Raw genomic sequence first — 12035 nt, forward strand, 5'->3', positions numbered from 1 at the left:
ATTGGCATTTCTTCCCTATTATGAAAATTCTCCATCCAGATCTAAATTAATGAATTTTGTTACCTCTCTTTTCCTTGGCCCCGCTCTCCACTTCCAAGCTGTGTGTGATCTCCTCTCTGTCTGCTTTCCAAAACTGGCAGTCGTTCCCTAGGACTCTATGATACTCAACCCTGCGAAGCAAAGGACTCCTTCCGACCTTTCTTTTCCCCCCTTCTATCTGTTATTTGGACATTTTAGGGGTGGTTGGAACCTCAATCAGGCAGAAGCGGGTCCAGCAAAAGCTTTGAGAAGGGGTAAACTCAATTGCGAAAAGGAACAAAGTTATCTCGGAACAGAAAAAGACATCAGTGCTATTAGGTATGGAGCAGGTTTTGTGGTTTATTTTCCGTTATCACGGTCTCAAAATAAGCACTTTGTGGAGGAGTCCTCAGTGAAGCCTATATCCTGAGACCCCTGCCGAATTTTCTGTAGAAAGACAAAGAGGAGGAATGCCTTGACGAGGAAATGAAGTGCAGCTGACTTCCTTAGCTGTGCACCCTCTTCCCGGCGAGGAATGTCGGGCAGTCGCACCGAGATGGGCCGTCGGTTCGTACACTTGCTCAGCAGGCCCTGCGTGGCAGACCCGGTGCCAGGTAACAGCCACCAAGTCCTAGAATCACAGTCCCTGCACCCAAGACACCCACTGTAGTGCTACATCATCCGTGTGTTGGAATAAAGGTCATTTTTTCAAAGGCTGGGGGTGGGGGGTTGGGGGGGAGGCTCAGGTGGGCTCAGCTCATGACTCCTGGCGTCCCCTCAGGTCATGATCTCTCGGGTCCAGAGATCTCTCGGTTCGCGGGATGCAGCCCGGCCTGGAGCTCCGCGCTGACAGCCTCGGAGTCTGAGACCCTCGCCCCGCCCCCCACGCAGCTCGTGCACCTGCTCTCCCTCAAAACAAGGTCTTTTTGTCAAAAAGCAAACTATTAAGGGGAACAGGAGGAGGCGAAGGGAAGGGAAGGGAAGGGGGCAAGGTCGCACTACTGCGCTGCACGCACAGACTGAGCGCTGGGCTCCCGCGGAGGAAGAGCCCCCCGCAGGGGTGCGAGGGAGCGCGCGGCCCCCCAGGGCCCGCAGCAGGTGCAGGAGGGGGGTGGGGGGACGGGAGGCGCTCACCTGGTGAGGGGCGCGGGGGGAGGGGACAGAGGCAGAAAACAGCAGTGAGGGGACCTTCCTTCCCCAGACTGGAAACACCACTTAGGACGTTCCCCATCCGACCCTTCTAGCTTGAGCCCCTGCCCCCGGCTGCCTGCCCCCCTCCCGGGGAGAGGCCCTGGCATGTAAGGCGCAGGGCTGCAGCAGAGGCCCCGTGGCCCGGCGCGCCCCTCCCCTGCCCGGCTGCCATCCCGCAGGCCCTGCTCTGCCTACTCACAGAGGCTTCCAGAAACCGCACCCGGCTCGGCCGGAGGACTCCAGGTTGAAACTCTGAAGCCCCCGCTCCCTCAAAGCTCTAGGACTTTATCACCTGCATCTAGCTCATGATCAGCTTGGTGCTGCAGCGTTTTGCGCTCCTGGAGGCGTGGGGGTGCCCACGCCACGGGGGCGCAGGAGGGGACCCCGGGAGCCGTGGGAGCCGCCGGGGGGACGGGAGAACAGCGTGCTCACAGAGCACAGGCCTGGCCGTCAGGCACGAGCTGGGGGAATCCGGAGGCGAGAAGCTTCTCTTTCTAGCCTCTCCCTCAAGACTGCTCCACCCCCTTTTCTTCTCGTCCTTAAAATGTCCCTGGACACTCTGACTTTGCCACGACACCTCCTGTCCTGGGAGCACAAGTCAGTATTGGTTTTCTCTATTCGTTTCGGACTCTGCCAAACCTCAATCACCCTCAGGATACGCGCCCTTCAAGGGGAGAACCAGCCCCTCTCAAGTTTACTGGAGCAAAATGGCCACTCCCTCCTCATTCCACAATCAGCTGGTCACCATGTCCTTTAAAATTATCTTAGGGGCGCCTGGGTGGCTTAGTCGGTTAAGCGTCCGACTTTAGCTCAGGTCATGATCTCCCCGTTCGTGGGTTCGAGCCCCGCGTCGGGCTCTGTGCTGACTGCCAGCTCGGAGCCTGGAGCCTGTTTCAGTCTGTGACTCCCTCTCTCTCTGACCCTCCCCTGTTCACGCTGTCTCTCTCTCTCCCCTAGAAATAAATAAAACATTAAAAAATAAAATAAAATTATCTTCCAGGGGCACCTGCCGGGGGGGGGGGGGCGGGGGCTCAGATGGTTAAGTGTCCAACTTCAGCTCAGGTCACTATCTCCTGGTTCCTGACTTGCAGCCCCACGTCGGGCTCTGTGCTGACAGCTCAGATTCTCTGTCTCCCTCTCTCTCTGCCCCTCCCCTGCTTGTATTCTGTCTCTCAAAAATAAATAAAAACACTAAAAAAATTATCTTCTAAATTCCAGTCTGCTACTCCCCTCTCTCCATCCCCATTTTCCAGAATATTCATTTCACGAGACATCAATGAATACGGACCCTATTAATTCACTAATTACAACTGCAGGTACGTCTCCAGGGGGAATCTAACTGCAGTGTCTGACATCGTATGGCTATTGCAGAGACTACAGGAGGCAGGAATTAAAATTTATAAACTATCTTTAAATGCAAACACGGGATATGGTGATTTTTACTATGGCCATAGAAATAATTTCCAATAACTTGATCAAACACTTCTGGCAGATGAGGCACAGCCATGTTATTGGCGAGTGGGCATTTGAAATTACTGGAACAGAGTCCCCAAGTATCAAAACATCTCTGGTGAGACCACCCTGTACGAGTCCTCCAACCTCTCCAATATGATGAAAGCGATTAGAGCAGACCAACCTTCCCCACAGAGAACTCAATAACCAGGGTGAAGAATTCTTCACGGAGCACGCGGATTCAATGGGCCCCGGCAGCGGACAGAAGCGAGCCTGGCATTTACGGATTCTATTGCAGCGTCATCATACTGTGAGGTTGAACAAGGCCCGAGAGCCAGGTGGGCAAAACCTGGAATTCACAGCCTGCTAGGGGGTAAGGCCCAGTAACAACCCAGACCTCGGGCTGGGACTCCAAAGTGCTAACCCAAAGGAGTAACCGTGAGTCCCCATGCCTCACACAGGGAGTCAAGGCCACCTCTGGAACAGTATAACCGCTGCCTGTGTCAGGGTGCTCTGCTCTCGCCCCACCTGCCTCCCAGAAGAAATGCGAATATTCTGCACAGGAGAGGAAGATCACCCACAACTAAATGTGATCTCTATGCTCTTATTTACATAAGGCCCAGCATTCATCGGAAAGAATCCCGCTTAGAAAAGGAAGAACCAAAAATTCAAAAGAAAAGACACTGAAATGTAGATATTATAGTTCTGAGAGGATGACTTCAGAATAACTGATTAGTATGGGTAATGAATCAGCAAAGTAAATAGTTTTGGTATAAAATGAAATCAAGAGGACATCATAATTTAAAACATAAGCACTAGTATGAGAATATTCAATACATGGTTTTCACAGCGTACCTACACAGCCGAAGAGACGGGAGTGAATGGCACGCTACGTCGGGCAGAAAGATGGGCATTAAAAGCATGGAGCGAACACGGGAAAGCGATATAAAGCCCAGATTAATATGCATGTAATTAGAATCCCACAAGACCAAGGGGTAAAAGCAGTGTCCAAAGAGTTAATGGCCGAGAATTTTTCAAAACTGCTAAGGGAAATCAAGCCGCAGATTCCAGAAGAGATGCACATCTTGAGGCAGGTAAATAGGAGGAAATTCATACCTAAACTATTAGAGCAAAACTGCTGAAACCTCAGAGCAAAAAAAGAAATCTAAAAACGGCGGAAAAACAAAGCGAACATTAGTAAAGCTTCAGGAAAAGGGGCAGGGGAGGGCAGGATTTTCAAACCACACAGGTAAGACTGCATCTCAGCACAATCATCATCAACCCAGAGGACCTGTTATCAGAAATGACAGCACTAAGCAGTAAAAGAAAATGCCTCAGAATTCTAGAGCTGGTGAAAATACTCCTCCAAAATGAAGTCGTTCAAGTGAAATTTGAGGGAATCTTATCACCAGGATCCATGCACTGAAGAAATTCTGAAGGGATCTCTTAGGTAGAAGGAAAATAATTCCAGGTGAAATCATGCGTACAATTCTTCCCACAGAGTATTTTTTAAGTGGATCTGAAAACAGGAGATTGAAGATCTCCAGATTGAAGACTACCTTTAGGTCCTGTTCAATACTTATTTCAGTGACTTGAATGGCATTAATCGAAAATACAGGGTTACAAGTATGTTAATATTTAAAATTCCAAAATACGTCCCCATAGACCACAAAAAACAACCAATTCATTTTTACTGAAAAACTCACGATTTGGAGATATTTACCTTTCTTGTCCGAGAACCTTGCAACCACACCCTATCATTTCCAAGTCAACAAAACCTCTATGCTTCCATCAAGATGTGTTTTAGGTTCCCCTAACATTTATTTATCATCTATTATGTGATAAATAATCTACTTTCGTAGATTTTGTTCAAGGCACTGTCTGTGAGGGCAGGCAGACAGATTGTACCTACGGGCTTCCCAAGGAAGAGGTGACCTGGTTATCTTTTCTGACGGCGCACAACTCAATCTATCCGATCCCTCCTCTGGAAGGAAAAACTCTGAGGATGTTCCTGAGAACCTTTGCTTTCTCTGGGTTTTCTTTAGGTCTTCACTACACCACCATCTACCTGAGACTCAGGCACCAGCGCTCTCTCTACATCATTTCGCACCGTGTTCCGCACACCACAGCCTCTACGTAAACATCCACCGAACTAAATCTCAACAAGGAGCTGCGGGCCCAAACTCACGTAACGGAGTTTAGTAGACATCAACAGAAAATCTTTCATTGAAGACATTAAACATGATGGGGGAAACTGGCTGGCTCAGTTCTAAGTGCATGCAACTCTTGATCTCTTGGTAATGAGTTTGAGTCCCACATGGGGTGTAGAGATCACTTAAATAAAAAGCTTAAGAAGAAATCAAACATGAGCAGCATAAGCACTTGGTGGGGAAGCCCCGACTTGTGATACAAACAAAACAGCCTCAAGATTTAAGTTAATAAAGAACTCAAAAATATTTCAGAAGTCCTCTTTAGGCTGACTCTCACTCTGAAAGGCTAGGGCAAGCATAGTGCATACGAAACCCCCCCCCCAACTCACAACACCCACAGAAACAAACTTTTCCTATTTGTCCAGATGTGTGGACAAACTCACAACGAAACACAAGAAACAACTCCACCCACTGAGAAGTACCATTCAATAAAAAATAGCCATCTCCCCCCCCAACAAAAAAAAGATTTAGGGTCCCCCCCAGGGGGTTATGAGTCTCAGGGTTATGAGTCTGAGCCCCACGTTAGATGTAAAGATTATGTAAAAATAAAATGTTTAGGGATGCCTGGGTGGCTCAGTCCGTTAAGCATCCAACTTCAGCTCAGGTCATGATCTCCCAGGTTAAGTTTGAGCCCCACGTCGGTCTCTGTGCTGACAGCTCAGAGCCTAGAGCCTGCTTCAGATTCTGTGTCTCTGTCCCTCCTCTGCTCATTCTCTCTCTCTCAGAATAAACAAATATTAAAAAAGGCAAAAAATGTTTAATAAATAAAATTTTTAAGTAAGGAAGAAGTCTGTTAGCCATTCCCAATCTAAGGTATAGTTCAAAGTGTAGCACTCATGGTGCCCTTGTTCCGAGCTTTGGAATAGTGTTCCTTTTGTACCCAGGTTTCTGCCACTTCCGAAACAATTTTGAATTTTACTTTTCAAGTTATTAAACTTTTGGGGCGCCTGGGTGGCTCAGTCGGTTAAGCGTCTGACTTCAGCTCAGGTCATGACCTCACGGTTCCTGGGTTTGAGCCCCACGTCGGGCTCTGTGCTGACAGCTCAGAGCCTGGAGCCTGCTTCAGATTCTGTGTCTCCCTCTCTCTCTGACTCTCCCCTTCTCACGCTTGCTCACTCTTGTTCTCTCGTTCTCACTCTCTGTCTCTCTCTCCCTCAGAAATAAATCTAACATTAAAAAGTTTTTAAGTTATTAAACTTTGTACTCTCCTTTCTTTGGTTATTTCCTTAGCATTCCAGAGGGGGGAAAAGGTACAAAAAGCAAATCTAGATTTTACCCTATGCTGTTCTCAGCACAGAAACAGATGCACTGGAGGGGTGCCCGGATGACTCCAGTCAGTTGAGTGTTCAACTCCTGTCTTCGGCTCAAGTCATGATCTCATGGTTTCTGAGTCCAAGCCCGTGTCAGGCTCAGTGTAGAGCCTGCCTGGGATTCCCTCTCTCCTCCCTTCTTTCTGCCCCTCACCACGTGTGCTCGCTCTCAAAATAAATAAATAAACTTAAAATAAAAAAAAAGATTCATTGCAAAGGGAAGTCTCACCTCCCCGCCCCCCCAGCCCCAGTCTCATTTTATTATGAATTTTGTAACATGCTTTGAAAGTATCCTATAACACCTCCATCTAACTGGGCACTCTTTGCTATTATGACTATGGGATTTATCACTTCTCTTGTTCTTTGCTTTTCCCTGAATGCTTTTCTCAGTGCTTCTACCTTTATATATATATATTTTTTAATATAGACGCATACCTCCTTAATAAATCAGAGGGTCGATGTTGCAGATCAAAGGAGTCTTGGGTTTAAAGTCAACTTTAGACTTCTATCCCAGTTAGATAGAAGTTGAACGAGTTGAACGAGTTGCCGTGATACCTAACTTTCTCATCCTCAGTTTCCTTATCTGTGAAATGGGGTTAGTAATGGAGAGATCTCAGGAGAGTTGTTAGAATAGGCTAAAGTGAAACGTCTGAACACATAGCGGCTATGTGTACAAAGACGTCCTAGGGTGGATGCTTCATTCTCCGGGCTCTCCATGACCACAAGCGAGAAGGGGAACCCTTGTTTCAGTGCTATCTACCCAACTGAGCGCCGCTCTCTCCCAGCGTCAAACTCCCTTATTCTCTAGGCCATACCTTGCACGCAGTTTAGACACCTGCGTCATGCTCCCCCCATCCCGATCCTGTGTTTCTTTTGGGAGCGAGGGGCATGTTTTCCACCATACTTGTTCTTCACAGATCATTCTGTGACAGTCCCCGCTCTCGCCATTTCTTTACGGCACCCACCCCCCCCACTACAACACAAATGTTAGCTGATAACCTTGAAGATCGACTTAGTATTTCCTTTCAATCTTCAATCTTCCCGTTTCTTCTTCTTCGTCTTCCACCCAACAGACGACTCCGCCATTTTATATACAAAGTCCTGACCTAGAAAACCATATCCTGTTCCTCGTATCAGTTACAGATGCAGCTGCTCCTTTTTTAGATCTTTTCCTCTCCCCAGTTACAACGTAGACTCTCCAAGCTGGGCTCTCAAAAGCCCTCAGTGGCTTCGAGAGTCCATTAGGGCTACCCATGTTATCCTAAGGCGAAAACAGGAAGATAATTACAAACAGAAAGGCTGTCTGTGTGGCGTGTGTACCACATGCTAGGTCCCTTCATAAGCCCTGTTACATCGACGTATGCGTCAAACCTCACACCCGTAGAACGAACATTCCTTAGTTCGTGGGAAGAACAAGGTCAAGTGAGACACAAATGAGCGGTGACGAGGGAGCACCCAGCTAGTGACGGACAGACCCGGCCCTCAGGCCCAGGCGCCCCAGCATCCCACGCCACAGGTGACCCGTCACCGGTGTGCTGGCAGCTGGTTCGGTCCACGCCGCTCCCTGCAGAAGGTTGCGGTGACGAGATCTGAACACAGTCCCTTGGCTCCCCGTTGGCGAAGACAGAGACACGGCTCAGTAGTTCTTTGAAAACCAAACGCCATCTTGTGCCCATCTGGAGCTGGGCTCACCCTATACCCCGGGACAGACAAGGGGAAAGACGAGGGGACAGTGGGGTTGCAACTCTCACCCCCCACTTCTCCCTCACGTCCCCGAGAGCCTTGGGAGAATCCCTCTCCTCTCTTCTCCAGGGAACTTGCTCTGTTTTCATGGTCCAGCAGATCCTGTCCCGCCCCGCGACCTGCCCCCAGCTGGCACTCACAGTCTCTCCACGATCCAGGCTCCGCAAGGAAACCTGCTTCGTGACGGGCTCGGCAGGGACATGACACTCACGTCACGCTTGTCCCTCCGGCAGCACCCCGGCGTGCTGTGTCCGTGGGCATACTTTCATCACGTCTTTCACGGTGTGTCTCCTCGAGAACCAGGACCACGTCTAAAAACACTGATCGGAGCATGTTTGCTATTTCACCTTCGACTTAAACCACGTGCTACTGATAGGAACAGGCAGATCTCTGGAATGTCTTTTTATACCGAAGAGTATTAACTGAGCTACTACAGGAACTGAAGCCAAGATCTTCCATGTTCCTCCAATGACCTCATCTCCTCCTCCTTCCTGCTCGCCTACCTCAAGATCTAACAAACCTGCCTACTTTCCAGTCCCTGAATACACAGTGTTTTCACACCTGAGATGCCCTTTATGTGTTTTATTCAAGAAATGTTTAGACAAGAAACAAATCTGAGCAAAAAGAGTCTCTGCCTAGCGGAAACAGCTGTCGTGGAAGTAACATAGGAGTGCAGCTGCGCTAAGTACCCTAAAAACACAGAGATCCTTGATGAACTCTTTGAGTAAAAAGGGTTTGATTTAAACAAGTCAGGGCTTGCCTAAAAAAAGGAACATGGGATCTAGCTGAACAGGGAGGAGACAGGAGAAGTTTTCCAGGGAGAGAAACGTGCAAAGGCCCTGGGGTAGAACAGGGATGGGGGAGAGGGGTAATGAAAGCCAAAAAGAAGGCAACATCCTTCTCTGCTTTCAAAATCTGTCCTCTCGCATCAAACACTGCTCAAATGTCACTTCCTGTGCGAGGCTGTTCCGTCCTCTCCATTTTCACTGTAAATGGATATGCCCCTCATACCATTATAGCATTTCTTTTACCCTTCTGTTAGCACTTAGCTCACTGTATAGCAATTATCTGTTTATACATCTGTCTCCCTCGCTAGAGGAAGAACTAACGGAGGACGGGGCCATCAAGAACGATCCTGGTGTCTCTCTCCAAGCCCAGACAAGCGAATTGTCAATGCCAGTGTTCTGTGAATGCAGCAGGACAGCTCGGCCATGCCACGGACACCCACACACTTGACCTGGAAACCTATTCCCCACCGTGTCCGTCATTTACCTGCTTTTGCAAAGACTCCCCTGTCAAGCAACCGCGTTGTAAAACGCCTTTTCCCCTCTAACCGTAATGAATCATGAAGCGTTATTTACTTCAGCATCAGAAACAGCTGCCCGGACTCTGTGAGCGCCACGTAATTCGTTTTATAAATATCACACAATTATCTAATTTCTGAAAGTCTCCGCATGCTTTGGAAAGGTGTTATTTTGGAAACAAGTCCCGGCCCATCCCAGGGAAATTCCCAAACCAGCATGGTCATGGCTAAGTCTATCTCCGTGGGCAAGGAGAGGCCAGGGAGGAAGCAGAAGACCCCCACGCCGCCTGGCACGGGGGTGGGGGGTGGGGGGCCGTCCACAGGCCCCCGGTCAGGCTGCAGCCACCTGGCCGGCTCGCACTCACAGGTAATCGAGCCGGAGAGCGGCCAGCCCGGCCCGGGCTCTGCCCGCCCCGGTGGGCTCTGCCCGCCAAGGCGGGAAGGGATGACGGAATAGTGGCCTGCTTGTTTGCTGACCTTTTTTTTGCTGAGCCCTCGGAATGGGAATACCCGCCTCGGAGGTTTTCCTTACATGGTGTCAGCAACTCCGAGGCTCATTCTCTCCTACCGCCTCCAAATGCAATCCCAGCCTTCTCCGGAGAGGAAAAACAAGGAGATCAAGATTAGGGCACTCCTGCTGGAAACCGATCCTCGGCTCTGGGGCCATTCGATCTGGCGGAGGGAGGGGGGCGGCGGGAAGAGGCCTCAGGGGCACCTCGCAGCAGCCAGGGGCGGCTTCCATGGGGGGTGGGAGGGATCCGGGGTGGGGGTGCCGTCGGAGGGACCTCGAAGCCTTATCTGGGCCTGACATCACTCTAGGATCACAGGGGTGGGGCGGGGGGGAGGGAGGCCAGCAGGGCTGGCACTGGTAACTCGCCAGCCCTGTTTGGGAACCCCCACAGATGTGTGCCTAGCGTCCCGCACCGGCTGCTGGGCCCCTGAGCGGAGACGGCGTGTGTGCCGGCCGCTGCACCCCACTTCCTCCTCCGGCCGCTGCACCCCACTTCCTCCTCCGACCGCCTGGGCTCCAAGGGGCAGGATGTGCACCGCCTGGGAACCGGGAAAGGAGCCCTCGCCCGGCCAGACGGCCGCCCTTTGATCTCTTCCCACCAGACCGGGTTACTCTGCAGGCTGGCCTTGCTCTTTTCTTTCTTTCTTTCTTTTTTTTTTTTTTTTAATCTGGCATCCATGGAAGTTAGTACTTTATTACAGATTTCCTGCCTTTATCTCCCTGAGTTATAAAATCTCCTGGGAAGGAGGAAAGAATCCTATGCGGGCCGGGGAAGGGCCTGGCCCCATCTGGGAGAGCAGGGATAGGGCCTGGGGAAGCGGGGGGAACCTCCCCGACCTGACGGTCCATGCAGGACCCTGCTCAGACCGCTGCCTTCGGCTCACTCTGTTCTCATGTTGGAGGCTGTTGGTCTTCTACCCCGACGTCTTTGGCCCTTGGCTCCTGTCCCTCATCTCGGGCTGAGGGAATAACCAAAGTCAGGGATGTTAGATGGTATGGGGAGGGAGATTCCCCAGCAACCCCCGGCTAAGAGCTTCTGCACCTAGGTCTGTTTTGTGCTTTATATTCGGGCTGTACACACATGCCCCTTCTAAGGAAAGGGATAGTCATAGGGACAGGTCAGAAGAGAGCATTCTCCTCTGGGGACCCTCTCTGAATGGCCCTGTCCCCATTGTCCTCCTCCAAACAGGCATCCCTCATCACGTTCCTAAGTGTCCACGTGCACACCTTAGTACGGGCATTCCTCATCTTCTAGCCAAGTTTAACCCATCAGTCACTCCCAACAGGACGTAAACCCCAAGGAGACAGGAAACCTGTAATATATGAGCAGGGACTCCAATGTGAAGGACACTAATGCAGACCACTCATGGGGCTGTCCACATCGAGTCTCAAGTCAAAAACAGCCCCCCACCCCCAAACACACACAGATAGATTTCAAGCACCAAAGGGCTTTGAAACATATTAAATAAACCCGAATTTACTCAGAAATTATTATGTGCTAGGATTAGTCATAGCAGGCAAATGTCAACCCATAAAAGCAGCCTTGCTTCATCCGAAAACTTCACTCTCCCCATAATTTCACATACTCTGTGGTAGGAACTAACCATCTCCCAAGTAGCTCTTTGCCTCATCTTTAAACTCTTCGGAAGAAAGTGATGGATCTATGCAGAGCCATTCTGGGCCTTGGAGAAAATGACGAAGAGCCAACTCTCGTGTTGGCTCCCTTCTGACCTCTTCATACGCTAACACTCATGGTCTAGAGCTTCTCCGGTTTTCTCCACCGGCACTGAAACTCACTAGCTTGGGCCTAGCTCCCCGGATGGGTGGCCAGAATGTCAACAGCCCCCACCTTTCCCCCATTTTTGACTCAGAAAACACCTGTGGGCAAGACATTAGCCCTACAGCCGCCGGACACTACCGACCCAGGGAACCCGCAGGGGAAGCTTATGGACCTGTGTCCCTGGGCTTACACGGCTCCAAAATGTCCTCCCCCTCTCCCCTCACAGCATGAACAAAGGTACGATCTCGGGCTCCCTAAGACCAATGATTTAATATCAAGTTGCTTGAACAGTTTAATTCGGGGTTCCTAGCTTTTCAAGCAGACAAGTATGTTCCATAATCCAGGTTTCAGCAAACGCTCTAATGGCCCAGTGAACATTTGTGGATGTATCTGTGTGCCAACTGCTCAGTCATGCCCCCGTAGGCCCCAGCACAGCCACAGACAATACGTCAACCAATGAATATGGCTCTGTTCCAACAAACTTTATTTACAAAACCAGCTGATGTAATCAGAGGTT

Source organism: Hyaena hyaena, unplaced genomic scaffold (assembly GCF_003009895.1).
Source record: "Hyaena hyaena isolate Hyena2069 unplaced genomic scaffold, ASM300989v1 scaffold_125, whole genome shotgun sequence".
NCBI classification, from domain to species: Eukaryota; Metazoa; Chordata; class Mammalia; order Carnivora; family Hyaenidae; genus Hyaena; species Hyaena hyaena.